At 37.6% G+C, this 26,336-nt stretch overlaps 1 protein-coding gene and 1 pseudogene across 1 annotated transcript in view; one reads left to right on the top strand and one right to left on the bottom strand.

Moving 5' to 3' along the window:
• TENM3 (teneurin transmembrane protein 3) overlaps positions 1–26,336 on the top strand; it is a 492,684-nt gene that overhangs the window by 266,918 nt on the left and 199,430 nt on the right. The gene's annotated exons all lie outside the window — the stretch shown is intronic.
• Positions 20,793–21,911, bottom strand: LOC118009780 (annotated as a pseudogene).

Genomic DNA, 26,336 nt, shown 5'->3' with positions numbered 1-26,336 from the left:
GCATAGAACTTTGGCCCTCCCACAGGACAGCATGTGAATGACTAAATATGAAAATCAAATCTTGACTGCTTCCAAATAGATGGCAATACTGAGTTGTCGTGCTGGCGTTATGTTTATTGGTTCTTTATCCCAGAGCATAATGTACTATGTCAAATTGGCAAACTCTGGAGCTGGCCCCATAAGCTCTTGCATTTGGCAAAACAGGTGCGCTCCCTTTGTGGGTAGCCTATGGACTGACTGTCGATACAGAGTTACAAAGCTGTATTCTGTTTGGAATACGCTGTCATGTCTGCACAGTGAACAGACTTGGGATCTAAAGTTATTTTCTCGGGCGCCTGGGTGGCTCAGTTGGTTAAGCGACTGCCTTCGGCTCGGGTCATGGTCCCGGAGTCCCGGGATCGAGTCCCACATCGAGCTCCCGGCTCGGCGGGGAGCCTGCTTCTCTCTCTGACCCTATCCCCTCTCATGCTGTTTCTCTCTCTCTCTCTCTCTCAAATAAATTAATTAAATCTTTTAAAAAAAAGTTATTTTCTCAAATAGTGGATGTCAAAAATTTTTCAGAACCCCTCTATAGCATATGTACAATAAACTGCTTACCTGGGCACAGTTCTTTTCTGTAGATTAAATTTATTGGTAGATACAGTGACGTATTTTAAGACTTAAAAAGACCAAAGGCTTCTTACTGTGATGAAAGGTTTTTTTCCCCTAAAGATGTGTGAAAGAAATGAAGCAGTGTATTACTTCCCACTACAAAGAGTACATGGAAAGGGAAATAAAATAATAATAACTTCTCAATAAAGAGGTAAATATCAGAGACACAATCTAGTCTATGCTGTTGAAATCCAAATTTAGGGAGTTAAACTCAAAATGGAGGTTGCTCTTCAAGATTTACTTTTTTTGTGATGGAATGACTTGTATATTAAAATTTTGAGTAGTTTGCGCTATTGGCAAAATATACTCAGAATCCAACAATTTCCTATCATCTCTACTGCTAACACGTTAACCTTAGCCAGTGACATCACGCGTCTGGATTTATGCAGAATTTTCCTCTGTGCTCTTTCTGCTTTCACCCTTGACACCCCCCCTCACCATCTGTTGTCAACACAGTGGCCAGAGAATATTCTTTTAAAATATGTTAGGTTATGTCTACTAATCTCAAAACTCTTTCTTGCTCCCCATTTCACTCAGAGTAAAAGCTCGCCTTTATAATGACTGACCAGGTCCCATGTCATCTGGGACCATCTCCGAACCTCCTCTTACTCCTCTTTCCCCATCCTTATACTGCTCTAGGCATGTGGACCTTTCTCCTGTTCCTGGAATATACCAGGCATACCTTTGTACCATTAGTCCTTGCCTGGAACCCTCTTCAACCAGATTTCCTCCTGTTTAACTCTCTCATCTCCTTCATTCAGTCTTGGCTCAGTGAGGCTTACCTTGCTGCCCCTGTTTAAAAGGACAGCCCCTCCCCCCACGCCACACTCTAGAGTTTCCCTGTCCTACTTTTATTTCTCTAAAGCACCTGTTGACTACCATGTTACCATGTAATTTGCTTTGTAATTATATTTATTACTTGTCTTCCCTCAAAAGAACATAATCCTCAAAAAGAGATTTACTCTGTTTTGTTCACAGAAGTAATCCACATGTCTAGAACAGTGCCTGGCCCATACATAGTCAATACTTAAACAATATTTATTGAGACAATGAATTAAATCAAAAGAACCAGTGAGGTTGGAGAGTTGGCTTTAACAGAAAGATACGAATTCACTACAGTCCTACTGAGTTTTAGAAGTCAGCAATAGAGCTTTGGAAAGACAAAAACTGTACATGCACTTATGGGAGTTGCTGTGCATCTACATCACCAACAAATTCTGTCCATTCTACCTTCAAAATACGTTTAGAATTTACCACTTTTCACCACTTCCACACTCCCGTAAGCCACCATGGTTTCTTACCTGAATTACTGCAGCAGCATCCCATAATAAACCCCCTTGATTCAGCCCTTACCCCTCTCCATATTGTAAGCTCAACACAGGGAGTTGGACGGTAAGGATCCAGGGAAGAGGAGGGCCAGAAGCTGCAGAAGAGAGGCAATAATTAATGACGAGGTGTCTGAGAGGAGGCTGGAGAAGGTTAGCTTAAGAATAAAAGTAGAGCGAGGAAGAGCAGGCCTGCCTGTCCTTTGCAGCTGCTGGGGAGTGACGTAGGAAGATGGAGAAAGTCTGAGTAAGGTTCCCCCACTAACACCAAAGAGGCTGGTAACACCAACTATCAGGTAGCCTGTGACATGGCTGGAGCCGGCATACACCACTGTTGAGGGTTTCGTATGATACAGGCACCTTCGAGAACCATTTGACGGCTGTTTGTAAGCTAAACATCCACCCTCTGACCCAGTATTGCCCTCGTAGGTATTTACCAAAAAAGACATGAAAACATATGTTTAAAAAGACTCATACAAAAATGTTTATAGCAGCCTCGTTCGTAATAACCTAAAACTGGAAACACGTCCCGTGTCCATCAAAAGGAGACTAGGTTGTGGTATATTCATACAACAGTAGAAAAGACCGCTGCGTTCACAACACAATGGATGAATGCATCTTTTTTTTTTTAAAAGATTTTATTTATTTATTTGAGAGAGAGAGAATGAGAGAGAGCACATGAGAGGGGGGAGGGTCAGAGGGAGAAGCAGGCTCCTCGCTGAGCAGGGAGCCCGATGCGGGACTCGATCCTGGGACTCCAGGATCATGACCTGAGCCGAAGGCAGTCGCTCAACCAACTGAGCCACCCAGGCGCCCTGGATGAATGCATCTTAAAAACATGTTGTGCAGTGGGGCGCCTGGGTAGCTCAGTTGGTTGGGTGTCTGGCTCTTGATTTCGGTTCAGGTCATGATCTCAGGGTTGTGAAATCGAGCCCCGATCGGGCTCTGTGCTCCGTGCGGAGTCTGCTTGGGATTCCTCTCCCTTTCCCTCTGCCCCTCCCGCCGCATGCACGTGCGCTCTATCTCTAAGGAAAAAAACCAAAAAACCAAACAAAACAAAAACATGTTAAGCAAAAGAAGCCAGACATGAAAAAGTACATGTTGTTTCATTCCAATTACATGAATGTATATAAAACCCGAGAACACACACAAAATAGAGGATGACAGATCTCAGAGAGTGGCTGTCTGGAGTGGGGTGGGGAAGATGGAAATGACCTGAAAGGGGCCACAAGGGAACTTTCTGGGTGAAGGAAACATTTAACGTCTTGTTTTAGGTGGTGGCTATAGATGGATGTGCACAGTTGCCAGACTTGTTGAACTGAACTCTTCGGGTCTGTGCAACTTAGTGTATGTTAATTCTACCTCCATAAAAACACATATAATAAAAATGTAATGAACCCATATCATGAGATTCTGAGCTGTGAATAGGAAGGAGAACAGTAGAATAATGCGATGGCTCAAATCTTAGAAAAAAGTAAGATACCAAAGTCATTTCCTGTGCTTGATGCACGAGTGATTAGATGGGGAAATTAAAAAAAACGCTTAGCTTGGCTCCTTTAAGGAATGTGACAGGAAGTCGAGAAGAGAAAACAGAAGTATTAATAAGCAGAAGGGAGGGCAATGCTGAAGCAGACAGTATGACTGTGGAACCAGTCAGTATAATTTTGTGATTAGGAGTGAATAAATTAGGTAACTGCTACTTAGGAAGACAGGGGGACAGTTAGAGTCTCGGGTGTCCATGTCTTTCTAGAAATCCTCTCAGTGGGTGGGGTTTGAATCTGCCTCCAAGAGTGAATTGAATTTTCTGCAGTAGAGAGGGTGCAGATAGGATACATTGGGTTAAATGGAAGGTATTATTAAAAATTAACTCCACTTCTTTTTGCTTTCTTTAATAGGAATCCAAAATTATATATATTGCTCACATTATATTTCTTTTGGACAGTGCTGGCCTTGAGGCACGGAGAGAAGTTAAACTGTTTCCATAATCAAAGCAAATGATGATGAATGTCTGGCCAAGGACCATGGCAGTAGGGAAAAAGAGGAGCAGTGAAATTCAAGAGATATTTCTTAGGACAGTGTTGACTGACTTGGTTAGTGATTGCATTTGGCAGTGCCCGGGTTATGGAGTGGGACAAATCAGAGATTGCTCTAAGATTTCTGACTTGGATAATATTGGTTGGGATGGGATGCCATATTTGACATTAGAGAAAACATAAGGGAAAAAGAGAATCAGATTTGAAAGTTTAGGAAGAAGGAGAATAATACCACATATTGAGTTCCAGGCCATTTTAACGTCTGCAAACATGGAAGAAATTAAGACCCAGAAAGGTTAAGTTAGCCAAAGATCAGTCAGCTGGAAATGGTAGACCCAGGATTCAAACCCACACCAGTGGCAGTTCTAAATTATTTCAAAATTTGGGAAGCAAATGATAGTCTGGCTTCTCTAAGTAGTGATAGGGGTGTTTATCCTGAGTCACATTTCAAGAATGCCATGTGTACCGTAATTATAGTTTCCTGTAAGAACTGACAGACTAAACCCAGAATACGGTAATCAGAAATGGCAAGATTCATTTCAGGGGGATGGGGTGGGGATGATAGTTAACTAAGTGCAAGATTACAAAATCTGTACCATTTTATACAGTCAGCTCCAAACAAATACGTGTAAAGGACAATGCCTATAGTAAACAATAAATAGTAACTGTTTATTACTGTCTTAGAGGAGTAAAGGCATATGCCCTATGAGGGTGAATGTGTACTATCACAAGGACAGGCCCTAGGCAGGCTTTGTATTGTGTTTTCTCTATGTTTTCTTGTCTTTCAAAAATTGAAAAATAGGAAAAATACCAGTTAACTAAGAACTCTAATTATTTTGGTTAGTATTTCCTGGTGAGACATTTTGGTAATATGGCCTAGGTTTTAGACAATATAAATTTCCACTATAAAGTAACTCGATAAGAAACCATTGGTATGAGCATTTTAAAAATGCGTATTCCCCCCTCGTATATAATTAATACACAAGACTGCAAAATTTCAAGCACTGTGACGTAAGTATAAACTGTTAGAAAACAAAAACCAAAGACCTTTGGCACATAGCAGTCAGGAATGATGTGAACTGTTTTTTTTTTTTTAAAGATTTTATTTATATATTTGAGAGAGAGAGAATGAGAGACAGAGAGCATGAGAGGGAGGAGGGTCAGAGGGAGAAGCAGACTCCCTGCCAAGCAGGGAGCCTGATGCGGGACTCGATCCCAGGACTCCAGGATCATGACCTGAGCCGAAGGCATTCGCTTAACCAACTGAGCCACCCAGGCACCCCTGTGAACTGTTTTAAAACAAAGACTTTGGACTGACTCTGGAGTGAGTGGTAGATTTGCACACAACAGCATATTTTATGAACAGCCACAAACCAAAGATTAGACTTAAAGTGAGAACGTTGTTGTAAAGACGGTTGCTTACCTATCAGATCGGTTTTTTCATGCACACGTAAGTAGCTGTCAATCTGGAGGAGCATGTATTTAAATGCCCAAGATAACAATATAATACTTCAGTGCACTGAGTCACGTATCCCAGCACCATCTGGTAATCTTGGGCCCAGGTCTACATTTCATTATAGTACCTTCAGAAACTTAGTACCTTTGAATAATTCCAACAACAGAGTTGACCTTAGGACATAGTCAGCATTGAGACGCCTACTTATTTGCAGATGGGTATACCTATTCTCAGTGACCTGTGACTCTTCCTAAATTTAGCCAAACTGGTATCTCAAGAGCTAGGTAGAAAAACCAGAAGATATTCAAGTTAAGGAGACTTCTTTAGTGGATTTAAAAGACACTAGAAGTAGTTGTCCCTAGGTTTGATAAAGAGGCTCAGATTCACATTCATTGTTGGTAACTTCCTGATTCAGGGTTTTGAGACACTTTTAAGGCCCTGTTGGGGGTCAAGAGTGCCATATACATTAACAATACCTGTTAAGGTCACAGACCTAGGGTGGACGTAAGAGAATGGGAGAGTAAGTAGTGAGGGCTTCATATAGTTCACCTCTGTTCTAGTACTTTGCTGATTCTGCTTAGGTCAAACTAATTAAAAAGCTATTATTTATTGATCATCTACTATCAATTGCAAATTGTGACAGATATTATTTCATTGAGTTTCATTCTCCTTGAACCTCCAGAATGGTAGCTGTTAAGCCACATTTTCTACACTAGAAAAATGAGACTCAGGGATTCAAACCCAAGTTGACCGGATTACAAAGACATTGCTTAGTTTTTTGCATATCAGTGTTGTTGAGATTTGAGTAGAAGGACCCATCTGAATAATAAGATTTTTTGGAATATAGCCAGTACTGTGGCATGTACTCATGAGCTAAACGTGTTTCTGATGCTGACACCATAAATTTATCAAATCTGTTTAAAATATTAATTTTGAAGAAATTTCTATAAAATGTTTTTGTCAAAATTTGTCAGTTTTCAGATATATTACCCTGAATAAATAATTAAGTTTTTGACATGGGAATCGAGTCTCGGAATTCCATTTTTGGGAAAGCACCACAATAATACAATGATGAAGTTCTGTAGACACCATCATAAGCAACTATTTATAAAAAGAAACAGGGATTTAATAAAAGTGAAAAGAAATATGGAGAATCCAGTATATTTGTGGTTTAGCCTCGTTTCCCACATTGAATGAATTTCGTGGATATTTATGATATTGAAGCACTATATCCGTTGAAATTTCTGAAGATTTTCTCAGTGATTTGAGATGGGTCATAGAGAAACCGATACCGGAAAATGGAGTAGTGAAGCTTTACATTAGAACTGGATTTTTGTGTGATTTCATATTTAAAAGAAAGTTTATTTATAGTTTACTTCTAGATATTCCTAAAGGTTATAATATTTTATTTATTACTAAGGAAAAATATTGAGATTCATATTTCACACGTCATCAGCATGTACTTAAGCAGGAACTCTTCTCACATTTCTCGTGATTTATTACTACTTATGTTTATACAGTTGAAGACATAATTTTTTTTGTTCAGGAATAAAAATAAATTAACTACAATAAAATACCAACAACTAAAATGAATTCTTAAAGGCCTTTAGCCCAAAAGGAAAAAAAAAAAAAAAAAAGCCGTACCTCAGAAGTATTTCCCATTTCATTTCAAGCACTGGAAAGTATTTTAATTCACAAAAACTTAGTTCTTGAACATGCTGCCTTCTGCCTTTGTCTTAGTTTATCCAAAGTCCCATAACCTTGGCACTTTAGATTTGTTATGTAAGGCTGGAAATTTATGTTCTTTCATATGCCTTTTTTTAACCTTTTAAAATGACCAGTCGGGGCGCCTGGGTGGCTCAGTCGTTAAGCGTCTGCCTTCGGCTCAGGTCATGATCCCAGGGTCCTGGGATGGAGCCCCGCATCGGGCTCCCTGCTCAGTGGGGAGTCTGCTTCTCCCTCTCCCACTCCCCCTGCTTGTGTTCCCTCTCTCGCTGTGTCTCTCTCTGTCAAATAAATAAATAAATAATCTTTAAAATGACCAGTCATGCCAAATTGATTCCCATAACATGTAGATTTCTACACTTATCAGAACTGCAATTTACCACAGCTTTATTATTTATTATTTATCTTTCACTTTCTTCCAGAAAGGATACTCGTATGAAGTACTCGTAATTTATGGATTGTTTTCATTTGGTATGCATTACTTCATGCATTTATTTATTGCCATTTTTTTTTTATTTATTGCCATTTCTACTAAATTGTATTTTTGAAACTTCTGCTTCATTAGTTCCTTGCTTTAGGAATGAAGGAAGCATCTTTTTTTTTTTTAAGATTTTATTTATTTACTTGAGAGAGAGAGAGCATGAGGTGGGGGGAGGGTCAGAGGGAGAAGCAGACTCCCCGCTGAGCAGGAAGCCTAATGCGGGACTCGATCCCAGGACTCCGGGATCATGACCTGAGCCGAAGGCAGTCGCCTAACCAACTGAGCCACCCAAGCGCCCCGAAGGAAGCATCTTTAAGCAAAATAACTTTTCTGAACTACTATAGGAAGAATTATTTAAAATGTTAAAAACGTTTCATTGAGCCATTCATAGGTGCTATCTGTTGTATTTTTTTTAAGATTTTATTTATTAATTCTAGAGATAGAGAGGAATGACAGAGACAAGCAGACTCCACACTGAATGCAAAGCCTGATGGGGGTGGGGCTTGATCCCAGAACCCCAAGACTGTGACTGGACCTGAAACCAAGAGTCAGACACCCAACTGACTGAGCCACCCGGGCGCCTTTCTATTGTGTATTTTAACTCAAATGAAACACGGAGTAAAATATATTATCTTTGCCTTCTTGATAATAATTTCAAATGATACATGTAGATAACGTTTTAATTTTAACTGACAAGCAAATATTTAACTGACAAATAACCTAAATTTGGTTACATTTTGTTCCTCTCTTTCTCTTCCCCTACCCTGCCACTGCCCCCAAACCCTCCATCCTCCCCACAAGATTGGGTAGTGAGGAGGTAAACTTCTCAATAAAACTTATTTCAAAAGGGAAAATCTTTACAATGCAATTGCAGATGGTAAACAGTTTATTCTGCTCATAGATGTTGAGCATATGTTTCCTTTTTAAAAAATAACTTTACAGATAGGCCTGAAATCTGGCTATCTTCACAGGTTATCTCACCAACTTCTGCTAAATTTCAAGCTAACATGAACTTTACAATATCTGGTTTTGTAACTGTAATTTTTACCTTACAAACAAAGGATAAGAAAAAGTTCTTATTATTGAGGAAGCAATTAACAGGTTTATGTTTAAAACTGGTCAGAATAGAAATGTAGAAAATTGTATACAATACACATACAGACATACATATATATATGTATGTGTATATGTGTATGTACATGTATATACCCAGGACTTCAAGTAAAACTGGGGAAATCTGAATAAGAAAGGTGGATTGTATCAATGTCAATATCTGGTATAAGTTTTCCAAGATGTTACCATTGGGGGAAATCAAGTGTACATATACCTCTCTGTATTATTTCTTTTTTTTTTTTTCAAAGATTTTATTTATTTATTTGAGAGAGAGAGAGCACAAGCAGGGGAGGGGCAAAGGGAGAGGGAGAAGCAGGCTCCCCGCTGAGCAAGGAGCCTGATGAGGGTTTGATCCCAGGACTCTGGGATCATGACCTGAGTTGAAGGCAGACGCTTAACGACTGGCCACTCAGGTGCCCCTCTCTGTATTATTTCCTAAAACTGCATATGAATCTACAATTGGCTCAAAAATTCAGTTAAAAAAAAAACTGGTTAGTAATTTTCAAGAGCCAGATGGTGAATATGTTAGCCTTTTTAAGGGGGCTTGAGGTGGCAACTGCTCAAATTTATTATAATGTGGAAACAGTCAAACATAAACAAATGGGTATGATGGTGTTCTTTTGAAACTTTATTTAGAAAAAGTAGACTTGTAGTTTGCAGACCTCTGGTTTTAAAAAAAGACAGGAGCTTTTAATATTCTATATGCTACTCCCTTCCAAAAAAATGGTAAGAAAAGTAAATCATATATTGTAATGCTTTAATTTGCAGTGTCTCTCTGCCTTCATGATTTCCTTAATTTGCATAAATATTTATACATACAGTATGCATACACACTTATATTTATCTTAAATATTCTAAAAAGCACTTCTTGGGTATCATGTTTCTGTATTTTGGGAAGTCAAAATGAGTTAAAGTTGTTTGACTTAAAAAAGTAAGAAATCCTTTTTAGGCAAAGCACTGTATTAAAGGAAGATATAACATGGAATTTCTATCCTAAAATTTTCATCTGTAAACATGAGCAGTAATCAGTTAAGGAGTAAGAGTCGAAGTTGAAAAATAGCCACTTTCTGTGCTTTCCTTTCTTTTTATCTATTATGTCCAAGGGTTGAACATCCTCTGCAAAGGTTTAGACTCTGTTCAATTACTTTCATTTTCAGGGTACGACAAAGCATTAGCACAAGCAGAATCTAACTTCAACTAAGAGTGCACTCAGGCTTATGTTTCAAACAATTTCCAAAAAATCCACTCTACAGGATATCAGTATTTATTCTGTAGACATTTTTGTTAACTTTTTCTTTCACTCCACCCTGCCCCATCATGAGCGTAGTTTTCAGAAATCAGCTTCAGTTTCCATTGAGTCCAATTGCTTTCTTCCCATATGATTCTTTTTCCTTCTGCTTCTTCATCTTTTTTTAATGTGAGTGGCTTGTGTGGAAAAGCACCTTGAAGGTGGGATAAAAAAAAAAAAAAAGAATATGCTTTACAGAGACATGTGTATTAAGTTTTCCTCCACACCATGGAGAGTTATAAAGACTGCAATTTCAAAGAAGAGACGATATAAACACTACGAGGCACTGGTGAGAAAACAAGTTTAATGCCCACAATTGAGCAGAAATATAAACCAGTTCTGGATAGATTTCCAGAACGATTAGAGTAGTGAGAGCCAAGTAGGGTTAACATGATGAGCTTGTGTGATTTTAAGTAATTTTAAAAGATGAAAGATATTTCTGAGAGTGTTTTGAAAATTCCATGCACATCCCTCTCTTGTACCCTACCCTTCATTTAATCCTTTGCTAAGGTAATCAGTTTACTCTACCTCTTCATTATCTCTTGAATGTGGCCCTACATCTTTATCCCCATTGAGGGCCTTTGTTTATGTACTCCGTGCAATACTGTAAATATCGACTAACCCTCCTCACTCACCACTCATGCAGACACAACACAAACACACACACACTCACTTGTTCATCCCACATGCATCCCCCATGCTGCTGCTAGAGTGATCTTTATAACATGCATCCCAGACCTTGGCATTCATTTGCTTAAAACCATTCAACAGCTCCCTGTTATAGTACAACACGTGTGTGAATTCTATAGCCGATAGGCAAGGCAAGTCAAAATCTTTTTCCGTCCTATGTTTCCAACTTCATTTCCTAAGTCATTTGCCTTTCTCCTGCCTTCCTTGTCCCAGCATCTGCCCACACCTGTTAGGGTTCAGCCACTCTGAACTATGGCTGTATTGTGCGCCATGCCATCTTCTTGCTTTTGCTTCTTTCCCAGCTGTCCTGAAGCCTTCTCTGCCCGAAATACGCATTCCTCGGGACAATTCAAGCATTATTTGAATCGGAAAAGCCTTGTGTGAATCTTTCAGAACTGAACATATTTCATCTCTTAGATTATTTGCCAAATAATACTTGATCTCTTTGTATGTTTATACCCAGGAGTGGGAGGGCAGTATGGTATAATAGAAAAAAGAGCTTTGGAGTCAGATGTAGTAGGAAGCTCCAAGAGGGCAGGAAAGAATCTGTTTAACTCAACACTGAATTACTAGCACCTGGCAGGTACCTGAAATGCTACAGGTGTTCAGTGTATGTGTCTTGTATGAATTATTGAATGAGTCAATCAGTCAATAAATAAAGGAGATAATTTGTGTCTTACTCATTGGAATTGGTTGGAATATCAGCGCGGGAGGCATTTCTAAAGATATTAAGGGTTTAAAGGAAGACCTCCTTCTATAGTATTTCTGTAATGAAGGGGTGACTATCTAAAGGGAATTTCTAACCATTTGGAAGAAAAAATATATAAGTTGGGGGAATATATTCTGTTTTAAACACCAATAGTTATGATTATCATGCACATAACTAATGCACTTCTTTTTTTCCAGTTTCAGCAACCCTTAAATTCCTCAAATATTCAGCAACCTATAGGACATCTTAAAGATATCCTAATATGTAAACATTTCAAAACCATTATCGACAAGGCTGAAACCCAATTTTTTAAACTAATATATCCCTCATGCTATGGCAGGTGCCCAATAAATACGTGTGGAATGAATAAATGAACCATTACCAAATGAGTCTATTCAGCTCCCACACTTAAAAAGATAGTCATCACTTTACAGCCAGATGCTGTCCCAAGATCCCTGGACCCTTGACAAGCACCCAGGTTAATCTTCCTTCCACTTCTTTTCTCATAATAAATCCCTTGCAAGGAACTTCTGCATAGCCTTACCATATCAAGTAAAAGTTCTCCTGCTTGGATTTTAAAGTCAGCAACTGATCGCACGTTGGTCTATCCAGAACTCTCTCTTCTCTTGCTTTCCAAAGCAGTGTCTTTGCTCACCTCCTGGTCTTCTTTATGATGGCCCCATTGACTTGCCTAATAATCCTCGCTTCTCCTTTTGGTTTATCTAAGGCTTAGCCTACACTTGAAGCCTTCTAAACTAACCCAGCACAAAGCAAAGGTTTCCTTATTTGCTTTCCTCATATAGTTTGAATTTTTTTTAACTAGTTTTTTGCACTTGCCTGAGATTTGTGTTCCAGCTGCTTTAAGTATGTAAGTGCCATCTCCAAAAACAGCATAAGCTCCATTAGGCCAATCAGCCTGTCTTCTCCTTCTGTATCTCCACAGTACTTGAACATTCTTGGGGAAATAAAATTTGTGGTTTGGCAGCAGTGGACCATTGCTGATTCAAGAAGAATACATTTATGAAAACAAAGTTGTCCATTGTATGCAGGGTCGACTCGCTTGGAGAGGTCAATAGACGAAGATGTCAGCATACAATTTTTTACAAGGTTTATACCTAGTGAGCAGACAAGGGTTTTTATTTAATAAATGAAGGGTAGAGAGGGAGGGATGATAAGGGTCTAGATACAGTGAGGCAATGGGAATCCAGTGGAGGGTACATAATCAAGGTACATTTTTATAATCAGCTAACAACAAACTTGTTGACGATTAAATACAGAGGATCAAAGAGAGTAATAAGCCAAAAATGTCACCAAACTTTCGAGTAGAAAGTGGTGATTTCAGTGGAAAAGTGAAATGGTTGAGAAAAAGGCCAAGTGTTGGGCCTCTTTGTGTTGGGGTACGGAAGGAGCGGGATGACTTTAGTTTTGTGCAGATTGGCAGTGCACATGCAGAAGACAAAAAATATGATTCCTTTAAGGTGCGTTTGGCTACGAATGATGACATTACGTTGGCTACAGTGGATTTTTGAAATTGTATCCACAGAGTTGAACATCTCTCTTCCTCCCCACCCCACCCCCATATAGATGTGCTATCTACATTAATCTTCAGGGATCACACTTTACACTGATTTTTCTTTCTTTTTTTTTTTTTTTTTTAAATCACATTGGTTTTATTTTGGAACAAAGTTGTTACGGTAGTCTGGTATAGAGAAAGTTCACTGAAAGACTCATACCAGTATAACTTTGTTGTAATGCTCATTTCAAATTTAATGGATCGGTGCCCGCTAGAAAGGAGGAGACACACTAGGAACTAATTTACCTGTAAGAAGGCGGAGGGCAGAGGCTGAAATCCTAGTTCCTCTAAGAAAATTGCAGGCTGAGGTTTGTTTTTGCTGCTGGGGTTTCTCTTGCTCTGAATAGGCTATAACTATGCTTGAGGACCACTAGAGGACAGAAATCAAATCTTAATCAGTCATGATGGTTTGTTGTTGTTGTTGTTGTTTTTTTCTGTTTAAAAGAAAGTTTCAAATTCACTTTAAAGCCTAGGGAGTTTAATTAAAGTAAGTAGAGACAAAAGTACTCTTCTGAGAGCTGTCATTTCTCTTAGTATGACACTATTAATAATATAGCATAATGCTATTTTGGAAGTTTGATTCTTTCCTTGTCTTTTGCCTTGTTCTGACTCTTTTCTGTGTTCTAAATGAAAGGGGGGATAAAGCACTTAAAGGAAGGTACTCTACTAAATTCACGGTCTCCTCCTGCACTGCATTATCTCTGACCTTAGCTGTAATTCTTTGAAGAAATAACCCTTGCAAGCACTGGTTGTTGTTTTTTCTTTCCCTTCCTCTTTTGTTGCGAGCCTCTTTAACCAACAACATTTACAGGGTTCTTCACAAAGAATTTTTTTTTTCCCAATTAGGATGAAAACTAGATCATTATGTGACCGTTTCATTGTGAGTGTAACTTCCCTTTTTGACAGCTCCATTAGCTCTACCCGGTTCTAAATCTTCATATTTCTGACTTGCCTTGAAATCAGAAAGCGTTTTCATTATGCTAGTCTTTGTGAGCAACAAGCATGAATGAAAGCATGGCAGACGTCACAGCCTCTTCGGGGAACTTACCTGCCTTACAACTCAGGGCCAGGGCGAAATGTTTGCCGCTTCGACCTGATGATTTAGCTTTGATTCCTAATTAAGTGTGGCACAGTTTCGAATCTAAAGAGTGTTTCTGAGGTCACTTTTCGTTTTTGTGTGCACCGTAATGTTTTCCCTGTAACTTGGATTTCACGATCTCCGTTGTTTGAAAGTTAATTAGTATTCTTTGTTTAGAATACCTTCTCATTTGCCTAAGTGTGTCATTGCATCTGCCTTTGTCACTTGATTTTGGTGAATATTTTTTTAGCCAAATGATAGTTTTAAGGTGTGGTCCCTCTAATTGCATTGACTTGCAGAAAGCCGATTATTAAACGTGATAATACAAATTGCACTTTTATTCTGTTCTCATGCTCTGTTTTTATAATATGCGTAAGGTTACAATATTAGAATTACCCAGTATTTTAACATGATAGGTAAGAAGTAAGAAATTGTAAGGGAAGCAGAAATTATTTTGTTCTAAATGTAATATATGAAATTGACCCTAGTTTGATGTCCTCACTACAATATAAACCATGGCAGTGTATAATGAAGGTAAGAAGTTAAAGAGTTAACAGTTCTTTATAAACCAGAAGGCCATTAACTTTTAATAATGCCATCTCAAATATTTGTCTGTAAATTGTGGTGATAATCAAAGATGAGCCTATGGGATTGTGCTTTGTAGTACTATTTGATTTGATAACTCTGGTAATCCCTTAAGCACGTTAGGAAAAATATTTTATGCTTACATTAGCAACTATCGTGAGTTTGTAAAATAACCTGCTAACCCCAAGATGTATTATAAGGACAAGAAGAAAAACAATTATATCTCAGATTTTGCGGGGTTTTTTTTTTTAATGACTACTTTTAGAAAATTTTTTTCAACCTAATACATTTCTGTTTCTTGCTGTGAGAGAGATGAACTGGCTTCAGAAAATTAAAAAATGAGACAGAATGCTGTCTACATACTAAAAAATGTTGAACTCTTTATGAAACGAAAATAACTATCCAAATTATCTTTTTATCTGTGTTTCCCATTTAAAATGCTGTGTAGTTTCTCTGTAATAAAGCAATGCTTTCTCTGTCACTGCTGGGTTGTGGTCTCTTCCACGGCCTTAACTAGATGGCACTCTGACCCCAGAATCAAAATAAAGCAAGCGTTTCTTCATTTAAAATTGAATTTCTAAAAAGTTGAAATAAAATAAAATAAAATCGAATTTCTAGAGTACTATTTTTTTAATGGCGGTAAAATTGATATATAACAATATGTAAGTTTCAGGGGCTCAACATTCCAATTCAACATCTGTCTGCCCTACAAAGTGGTCACCACTAAAAGCCTAGTTATCCTTCTCCACCATAGAGTTGGTCTCCTTCACCCATTTCACTCATCCTCCTCCCTCTTTCCCACCTGTAACCACTGATCTGTTCTCTGTATCTACAGGTTTTTTTTCTTGTTTGTTCATTTTGGTTTCTTTAGATTTCACATATAAGTGAAATCATACTGTATTTCTCTTTCTCCATCTGACTTACTTCACTTAGCGAAATACCTTCAAGGTCCATCCATGCATGTTGTTGCAAATGGCAAGAGTTCGTTCTTTTTTATGGCTGAGTAATATTCCATTCCATTCCATTCCATTCCATTATACACACACACCACGTGTTCCTCATTCATTCATCCATTGATGGACGTTTAGGTTGTTTCTGTTTCTTGGCTACTGTAAATAATGCTGCAGTGAACATAGGGGTGCATATATCTTTTTGAATCAGCATTTTCATATTCTTCAGATAAATACTGAGAAGTTAAATTGCTGGCTCACATTGTAGTTCTATTCTTGATTTTTTGAGGAACGTTCATACTGTTTCCACAGTGTCTGTGCCAATTTGCATTGCCACCAACAGTGTATGAGAATTCCTTTTTCTCTACATCCTTGCTAACACTTGAGTGTGTATTCTTTGGAAAAATGTTTATTTTCTCTGTCCTATTTTTTAAACAGGTTGTTTTGTTGTTGTTGGGTGGTAAGAATTTTGTGTATATTTTGGAAATTAATGCCTTGTCAGATACATGATTTGCAAAAATCTCCCATTCAGTAGGCTGCCTTTTCATTTTGATGATGGTCTCTTTCACTGTAGAGAGGTTTTTTAGTTTGATATAATCCCATTTATTTATTTTTGCTTTTGTTTCCCTTGCCTTTGAGGTCAGATCCACAAAATACTGCTAAGACCGACGTTGAATGTTTTCCTTTAGGAATTCTGTGATCTCTGGTCTTTCAAGTCTTTAATCCATTTGAATTAATTTTTGTATAGTGTAAGATAGTGGTCCACTTTCATTCTTTTGCATGTGGCTGTCCAGTTTTTTCAACACCATTATTGAAGAGGCTGTCCTATCTCCATTGTATGTTCTTAGCTCCTCTGTCATAAATTAACTGTCAATATAAGTGTAGGTTTAATTCAGTTCTGTTCCACTAATCTGTCTGTTTTTATACCAATACCGTACTGTTTTGACTCATGGTATAGTTTGAAATCAGGGAGCATAATGCCTCCAGTTCTGTTCTTCTCTCTCAAGATTGCTTTGGCTATTCAGGATCTTTTATGGCTCCATAAAAATTTTAGAATTATTTGTTCTAGTTATGTGAGAAATGCCATTAGAATTTTGATGGGAATTGCTTTGAATCTGTAGATTGCTTTGGGTATGAGGGACATTTTAATGATACGAATTCTTCCAACCATGAGCACAGAATATCTTTTCATTTATTTATGTCTTCAGTTTCTTTCATCAGTGTTTTATAGTTTTCAGTGTACAGGTCTTTCACCTCCTTTGTTAAATTTATTCCTAGGTATTTTATTCTTTTTTTTGGTGCAGTTATAAATAGGATTTTTTTTTATTTCTCTTCCTAGTAATACATTATTAGTTATGTAAATGCTACAGATTCCTGTATGTTGATTTTGAATCCTGCTACTTTACTGAATTTACTTATTCTAACATTTTTTTGGGTAAAGTCTTAAAGATTTTCCATATATAGTATCATGTCATTTGCAAATAATGACAGTTTTACTAATTCCTTTCCAATTTGGATACCCTTTTCTTTCTTTTTCTTGCCTAATTGTTGTGGTTAGGAATTCCAATACTATGTTGAATAAAAAGATGAGAGTGGGCATCCTTGTCTTGTTCCTGATCTTAGAGGGAGAACTTTCTGGTTTTTACCATTAAGTATGATGTTGAGTAGTATGAATAACTTTGGGTTTGTCATATGTGGCCTTTATTATATTGAAGTATAGTCCCTCTATACCCAGTTGGTTGAGTTTTTATCATACATGGATGTTAAATTTCATCAATACTTTTTCTGTGTCTATTGAGGTGATCATATGATTTTTATTTGTTTTGTTGATGTGCTATATCATATTACTTGATTTACAGATAAAATGTTGAACCAACCTGCATTCCTAGAATCAATTCCACTTGATCATGGTACACAGTCCTTTAATGTATTATTGAATGAAGTTTGCTAGTATTATGTTGAGATTTTTTATCTGTGTTTGTTAGTGATATTGGCCTGTAATTTTCTTTTTTTGTGGGATCTTTATCTGGGTTTGATATCAGGGTGATTCTGGCCTCATAAAATGAATTTGGAAGTGTTCCCTCTTCTTCAGTATTTTGGAAGAGTTTAGAAGGATAGGTATTAAATCTTCTTTGGGGCACCTGGGTGGCTCAGTCGTTAAGTGGCTGCCTTCGGCTCAGGTCATGATCCCAGGGTCCTGGGATCGAGCCCCACATTGGGCTCCCTGCTCAGTGGGAAGCCTGCTTCTCCCTCTCCCACTCCCCCTGCTTGTGTTCCTGCTCTCGCTATCTCTCTCTCTGTCAAATAAATAAATAAAATCTTTAAAAAAAAAACCTTCGGGGCGCCTGGGTGGCTCAGTCGTTAAGCATCTGCCTTTGGCTCAGGTCATGATCCCTGGGTCCTGGGATCGAGCCCCACATCGGGCTCTCTGCTCAGCGGGGAGCCTGCTTCTCCCTCTCCCACTCCCTCTGCTTGTGTTCCCTCTCTCGCTGTGTTTCTCTCTGTCAAATAAATAAAATCTTTAAAAAAATAAAAAATAAAAAAATAATAAAAAAAATTAAAAAAAATCTTCTTTGAATGTTTGGTAAAATTTACTGGATCTTTTGTTTGTTGAGAGATTTTTGATTCCTAATTAAATCTCTTTACTAATAATCGGTCTGTTCAGATTTTCTATTTCTTCAAGACTCAGTCTTGGAAGATTGTCTGTTTTTAGAAATGTATTCATTTCTTCTAGGTTGTCCAGTTTGTTGGTGTCTAATTATTTGTAGTAGTGTCACATGATTATTTCTATTTCTGTGGTGTCCTTTGTAAAGTCACTTTCATTTCTGATTTTATTAGAACGCTCTCTCTTTTTTTCTTGGTTGGTCTAAAGATTTGTCAATTTTGTTTATCTTTTCGAAGAACCAGGTCTTAGTTTCATTGGTCTTTGTTATGTCCTTTTTTCTGTTGATTGAGGGCTTTGTTTGTTCTTTTCCTAGCTCTTTTATGTGTAAAGTTAGGTTGAGATTTTTCTTCTTTTTTTGAGGAAAGCCTGTATTACTATGATCTTCCCTCTTAGAACCACTTTTGCTGCATCCCCAAATTTTGGCATGTTGTATATCTGTTTTCACTTGTCTCTAGGTATTTGTTCATTTCTTATTTGATTTCTTCATTTACCCATTGGTTGTTCAGTAAATTGTTGTTCGATTTTTACATTTTTGTGATTTTTCCAGTTTTCTTCTTATAATTGATGTCTAGTGTCATGCCTTGTGGTTAGAGAAGAAGGTTGATAGGATTTCAGTCATCTTGAATTTATTGAGCCTTGGTTTGTGGCCTAACATGTGATCTCTCCTGGAGAATGTTCCATACGCACTGAGAACAATGCGCATTCTGCAGTTTGGGGATGGAACGTTCTGTGTATATCTGTGAAGTATATCTGGTCTAATGTGTGGTTTAAGGCCAATGTTTCCTTAGTCTGCAGTACTGTATTAAAGTTAATATTTCATCTTCATTTTCTTCTTTTTTTTTTTTAAGATTTTATTTATTATTTGACAGAGAGAGAATGAGAGAGAGCACATGAGAGGGGGGAGGGTCAGAGGGAGAAGCAGACTCCCCGCCGAGCAGGGAGCCCGATGCGGGACTCGATCCCGGGACTCCAGGATCATGACCTGAGCCGAAGGCAGTCGCTCAACCGACTGAGCCACCCAGGCGCCCTTCATTTTCTTCTTGACAACAGGTCTGCATCAAAACTGCATCAAAACATCAAAATTTATCCGTGTATAAATTCGTATGGAAAGCTTTGGAGTCATTTTCTCTGACCATTGCGAGAGCTCTTAATTTCTCAGAACTTTCTTTTCTTGCTTATGAAATAGGAATAAATACCGACAGCTTATGGCGGCTGTGAGATTAAATAAAATAATGTATGTTGAGCACCTAGCCTAAAGAATTTAATAAACTTTAATGAGTATAAAATTTCCTCTGTAGATTTCTCCCTTCCATTGTGCCCCCCCACTTTTGCATTTCGGGTCTATAGAGTTATATGAAGCCTAGATTTTTAGAAACTCCCTTTTAGATTTATAGTAACTTCTTTCTGAAATTACTGGGTAAAGCAATTTAGTTATGGCTAGCAAAAGAAAATAAAGTAGAGAAAAATATGTAGTTCCTTTTTCTTTATTTTTTTCTTTCTTTTTTTTATAGTGAAGAGCATTTTCTTTTAGGCACACAGTGTTTTTGAGTATGAGGGGTTAAAGGAATTGTTATAGACTGGATATGGATGTGTTGGAATGCTTTAGAAAATCGATTCTCGCTAATGGAGAGAATGTTTTTAAAGTGAACTATTGCCATTCTTTCAGTGAGCCACATACAGCAGAAGAAATTCAAGTAAACATTGAAGGAGAGGCAAGCTCTTCCTTATAGAATTAATGAGAATTGCAGTGATCTGCCATGGGGAATTCGAATTGGAAAAACCTTTTCCATGTGCATTATTCCCTAATGTCTAGAACCAGATCAGTAGACTCTAATTTTAAATGTGCAATTATCCAAACAAGATGAATGGGCAGGAATGGGCAACGCTGGGTAGGACTGTCGATCTTCATGTTAATATTTTTATTCTCATTTGTAAGAGACATATAGTTGGCAAAACCCACACATGTCTGTGGGATCCCTGAAGACCACAGCTAACTCAGGAGAGATGTAGCCAGCTTTATCTTACATCAACGATGGAGATATAGACCAGGGGAGACACATCCCAGAATAAACCCCTTGCTGTTGTCCTTTATCATGTCTTCGGTCAGTTGTTTTATCTTGGAGAGGTTGTTTTGTTTTGTTTTGTTTTGTTTTTGAAGGAATACTTAATACATGTTAGATCACATTTGCCGATCTAACATGTATTTTTTAGATCATGGAAGCTAAAGCCAAGCATCCTGTTCCTTGGTAAAAATGGCCTGCTTAATGTAGGTACACTGCAGCGTAATTCTTAAAATGCTGCAATTATAATTCCAGAACTTAAGAATGCAAATAGATGTCAGAGTTTTCTCCTTTATATGGGAAATTCCTTTGAAAAAGCATTTGAAGCTTGGACAAAAATTCCATAGCTCTATTCTTGAGAGCACTGTGTAGAGTCTTCATGATTCGGATGATACAGGGGAAGCTTCAGTTCAACCTTCTAGAGAAGACATGGCGGCTTGCACAATCTCATCAACCGGGAGAATGCTGGCAGCCATCACAGTGCAGGAGTGAAGGAGCTGTTTCTTCACACAGTAGTTATGCCATTTGCCAACGTCTCTTGCTGCCATTGGCTCACCTCTGTTTCAGTGCACACCTCCAGCAAGTTGACCTGATTCTGAATGTTCTGCTTTCACTTTAATTTTAATTCGTGCTTCTGGAAAGTCAAAACCAGAGCTTTGAGCAAGAACCATTGGAATAATGAGCAACGCATTCACAAATGCTTGAACTCCAAGTTGCCCTTTACTGGACTTAGAATCGGGGCTTCTCCCATTACCAGCTCCACTGCCCCGGGACCTGGAACCACCCAGACATCAGCCATAGCATTTTTAACAGCCCTCAAGCCATCTCTTACTGCATCCTTGACTTGAGTGAGGATGTGCTTATTTGGTCCTTTGACCAGTAATGTGACAGAGCAAGGATTGTTAGATTTCTCACTAAAGGTGAACTTCTCTTTTCCCAATGTATACTCAGAGACGAGACTTGCATGTCCCAAACAATCAGGATTTAGGTCATCAAAAGAATTTAGGGCTCGCCCACCACGAGCAAGAGTCAGCTTTTCTGTATTTCTCTTTTCAGCTCTGCACAGGACTGCTATACCTTTTTTTCTTTTTTTTTGCAAGAGCATCTAAGGAAAAGGGCCAGTTCCCTTTTGATTAAATAACAACAGATCTTTTCTCTGAATCACCACAGACTTTCTTTTTCAGTTCTATCATGTTTTTAATTGTTATCTTCAATGAATTTTCTTTCAGTTTTTACTAGTTTCTCTCTCTTCTGAATTCTTATTTTTAAAAAAGCCAGAATTTGCTTCTTTTTTTTTCATATTCTCAGAACACATTGCACATATGAAGACGTATGAATCTTCTACTCTTTTTTTTCACATTGGGATGCCATGCCCCTTGGTCCAAAACAAGACCTCCAATTAAGCTTGTATTCATTTCAGATTTATGTTTCATGTCTATAACCTCAGCCATGAAAAGGTCAGTAGGTTCATCTTGTTTTGTAACAGCCAAAATGGAGGCCACCACAGCCTCTGTTAGGAAATACAGCATATAAAATGCTATAGAATTGTGGAATTTTTTTTTAAACTGGAAAAGATATTAGAAATCCTGATCTATCCCCCTAATTTTATAGATTATGGTAACCAAGGCTGAAAGAATAGAATATGTTAAAGATAGAGCCAAGAGTATACATATGTTGGTTTATGTTCAAAGCAGTATATATATTTATCAAATACAAGAATTTCTTTTTTTCACTTGTATCCTCCTAATTTATATATAAGTAAGATTATATTATGACTCTGGGTCTTTAATAAATGAAAATGAATTATATATGATATGATTGAGTTTCAGAAATTGAGATTAATGTTAGGACACGAATTTCTGTTAAAAATAAATTAGTAATTATATATAAAAAATAAAATACATAATTTTGCAGCACAAACCCAGTCAGCATTCAATAGTTAATGTATATGTACATCCACATACTACATATTTTCCTTACTAGGCAGAAGATGCACATGCTTACAGATGAAGGGTTTTGTGAGCGATGTGTATTTGGCACATATTTTGCATATGTTTAGAAGAAGTGATTTAGTAAAATATTTGGGTAAAAGCAAATATATTCAAGACTGTGCAAATGGGAACACAACAGATTCCGGTAGAAGAATTTTTTATTGATAAGTAAATCCTAATAATACAGATTTCACCTCAGTTTTAAGAATCATCATGATTTTCAACAGAAGGGCCTATTTATTGTAAGCTCTAAGCAGTATTTCTGAAACCTGAAAAAGATTTGTGAAAACAGCCTGCAATAAAAATCACGCACGCTTCATAAAACACTACTTGATAGATATCACTTGCACCATTAGGAACTAAACGACAAAGGATGTAATTTCAGTTCTGGCATGCAATATTAATCTAAAGCCTTTAAAACATCTTGCTGATGGGAACTATGACAACGTGACATTGAAGAATTAGGAGCTAAAGACATCTATCTTAATCAGATTTTCAAAGTAAATGCCGTAAAACACAAAGTTGTTTCATTCATTTCTACATTTGCACATGTGTCGGCGGGAGAATCATTTTCTTCTGTGTTGCTTTAAATGCAAAGAGTACAAACTCAGTACCTGATAGTATGAGTTCATTACCCAGCATGGAAGCACATTTTAGCCACCATGCACACACATGGAATTCTTTTGGCATTAATGTGCACTCGTTCCATCTTTTATGCTAGTGATACATTATCATCCTCAGCAAACACTCTAAATGATGTTAGAAGATACTTCTAAAAATATTTAGGGGGGCGCCTGGGTGGCTCAGTCATTAGGCGTCTGCCTTCTGCTTGGGTCATGATCCTAGGGTCCTGGGATCGAGTCCTGCATCGGGCTCCCTGCTCGGCGGGAAGCCTGCTTCTTCCTCTCCCACTCTCCCTGCTTGCCTTCCCTCTCTCACTGTCTCTCTCTCTCTCTGTCAAATAAATAAATAAAATCTTTTAAAAAATATTTAGGTTTATTTGCCTTTATAAGTTTAGAAATGAAAACGGAATGTTTTTAAAGACCTTGTAGAAAGAAATTAAGAAATTATCTTAGGGACATACATATAAACACCTTCTTTGGTCAATATATATATATGTAAATATATATATTTTTACATATATATGGTAAAAATATTTTTATTGCTTTATATAAATAAATGGGGAAGTCTGGAAAATAAAACCTTACATTAAAATAACACTTCACAGTTTATAAAAATACTTTAGTATACATTTTCTCCTTTAATCCTCTGTATAGGAGTAATTATTAACCCCACTGAACAAATGAGGAATCAGAGAATTTAGAATAGGAAATTGATTTGCTCAAGTTACATAGTTACTAAATTTTAGACAGGGAATTTGAACCCAGCTGTTATAGACTGAATGTTTGTTTCTCCCCAGACTCATATGTTGAAGCTGTAACCCCCGCCCCATGTGACTGTATTTGGTGATGAGAAGTCTAAAGAAGTACTTAGGGTTAGATGAGATAATAAGGGGGAGGCCTTGATTCAATAGGATTGGTGTTCTTATAAGAAGAAAGACCAGAAATAAGTGAAACCATATGATAATTGACTTTCTCTGCTTGAGTTATTTCACTTAGCATAATCTCCTCCAGTCCCATCCATGTTGATGTAAAAGTTGGGTATTCATCCTTTCTGATGGAACATAAGGAATAGCGTGGAGGACATTAGGAGAAGGAAGGGAAAAATGAAGGGTGGGAAATCGGAGGGGGAGACGAACTATGAGAGACTCTGGACTCCGAGAAACAAACTGACAGTTTGGGGGGGGATGGGGGGATGGGCTAGCCTGGTGATGGGTATTAAGGGGGGCACGCATTGTATGGAGCACTGGGTGTTTTATGAAAACAGTGAATCATGGAACACTACATCAGAAACTAATGATGTACTGTGGTGACTAACAAAATAAAATAAAATTTAAAAAGGAAGAAGAAGAAGAAGGACCAGAGAGCTAGCAAAATAAATCGCTCTGCCCAGTGAGGACACAGGGGGAAGGCAGCTGTCTGCAAGCCAGGAAGAGAACCCTCACTAGAAATGGACTCTGCTGGACCTTGATCTTCAACTCCCAGCCTCCAAAACTATGGAAAAATAAATTTCTCTTGTTTTAAGTGCCCCAATCTGTAGTATTTTGTTATGGCAGCCTGAGCGGACTACTATACCAGCTCATTTTTACTCTTCTCCACTGTAAATCCACTTATCTCTTCAATGGAAAATTTTAATAAACTGGCCTGAAAATGCTTGTGGACTCATGAAAGGAAAGATCAGAAGATCTGTGAAAGAATATCTTAGTCACCTGCTTTCTTTTGAACCTCTATTGTGAGAGGAAGGTTTCTAGTGGCAATTAGCATCCTATAGAAAGTCCTAGCCTTCCAGATTCAAAAAGTCATGCTTACTACTATTTTAAAAGGCACAACAAAGCCTCAGGAACTCCAGATCATTAATCTCCTAAACAATAGTACCTCGCATTTCTATAGTACTTTGCAGTTCTTTTCACTGTACTGTCCTTTCTGATGGTGCTAAGTCATTATAGCAGCAGAAAAATATATACTGGGAAGAGGCTTTTAGGGTTGCCATACACACAAAACATTATCCCAAAATTATTGACAGGGAAGGGCATTCACCAAACATCAAGTGTCGGCTTAAACGATGACTTGTTCCCTTTTAATCAAAGAGCATCATTGCAGGGGTTCCACTTAACAGATCAGCCTCATTGTACATGCCAAGAACGGGAAGGATACCGTGGGTTCTGTTGAAGTTTTTTGCATCTACATAATATTTAATATTTGCGGTAACACACTTCTCTGTCTGGAGGCCACCATGTGATTGGAAGGAAACTTAAAAGATTTTATTCTGTTTCAATGTAAGACATTTATAGATAATGTGGACTCAATAAATTGCAGATAACAAATATGAGATCAAATAATATGCTAGGGGAAAAGTCAATGGCAAAGGTAGTATTTTGGGGGAAACAAGATCAGCAGTGTTGTTGGATGCTTTGAGTGTTTTCTGATCACTTATTTTTCCTATAGTTGCTGAAATATTCAAAAAAGAAAAATCAGAAAAAGGTTTCAAGTAAACCGAATCTCTTTTTCCTAAAATTGATTAACTGTAATTTTTAAAATGCATTATAACTGTCATCATAACTTTTAAGAGACTGGTTAGTTTTCTTTTAAGTTTGAAAGTTTCATGCTGGATTTTTTTTTCCAGTTGTTTCCATAAGCAATTTTAATATTGAAATCTGAAGCCGGGGGCGCCTGGGTGGCTCAGTCGGTTAAGCGACTGCCTTCGGCCAGGTCATGATCCCAGGGTCCTGGGATCGAGCCCCTCATCAGGCTCTCCGCTCAGCGGTGAGTCTGCTTCTCCCTCTCCCTCTGTGATCTCTCTTGCTTTCACTCTCTCTCAAATAAATAAATAAAATCTTAAAAAAAAAATCTGAAGTCAAAATTTAAGTTTGATACAAAATTATTTTGACTATACGTACCTTATGATGTTACTAGTCACAACATGTGTAATACAGAATGGTTTATTTTAAAAATAAACATATTATTTTTAATATTAATAACAAGATCATATGCTAGGATATCTGTGCCATGAATTAATATGGTCAAGTTCTCATAATACTTCAATTGAGATAAAGTAATTTTGTACTGTATGTCCCTTAAATGTTTTATATGTATGACTTGAAATAATACGGGGCTTTTAATTACCTTAAAATTTGAATATTCATAACATAATTTAATATATTTCAGGAAAATATTATATAGTACCTAAAAGAATTTTGGAGAGCTAAAAAACTTGAGAATTCATTGCCTGAGCCCACCCTTCCCCCAAACACCCTTTTTTTACAGAGGAGAAAAACTGAGCCCCAGACGTTAGTTGATTTATATGAGGTTATGTGTAGTTAAAACCAGCACTAGGAGTGCCTGG

Source organism: Mirounga leonina, unplaced genomic scaffold, assembly GCF_011800145.1.
Source record: "Mirounga leonina isolate KUSES-001 unplaced genomic scaffold, KU_Mleo_1.0 Mir_128, whole genome shotgun sequence".
Taxonomy (NCBI): domain Eukaryota; kingdom Metazoa; phylum Chordata; class Mammalia; order Carnivora; family Phocidae; genus Mirounga; species Mirounga leonina.
This window is presented reverse-complemented; position numbering and strand designations above follow the sequence as displayed.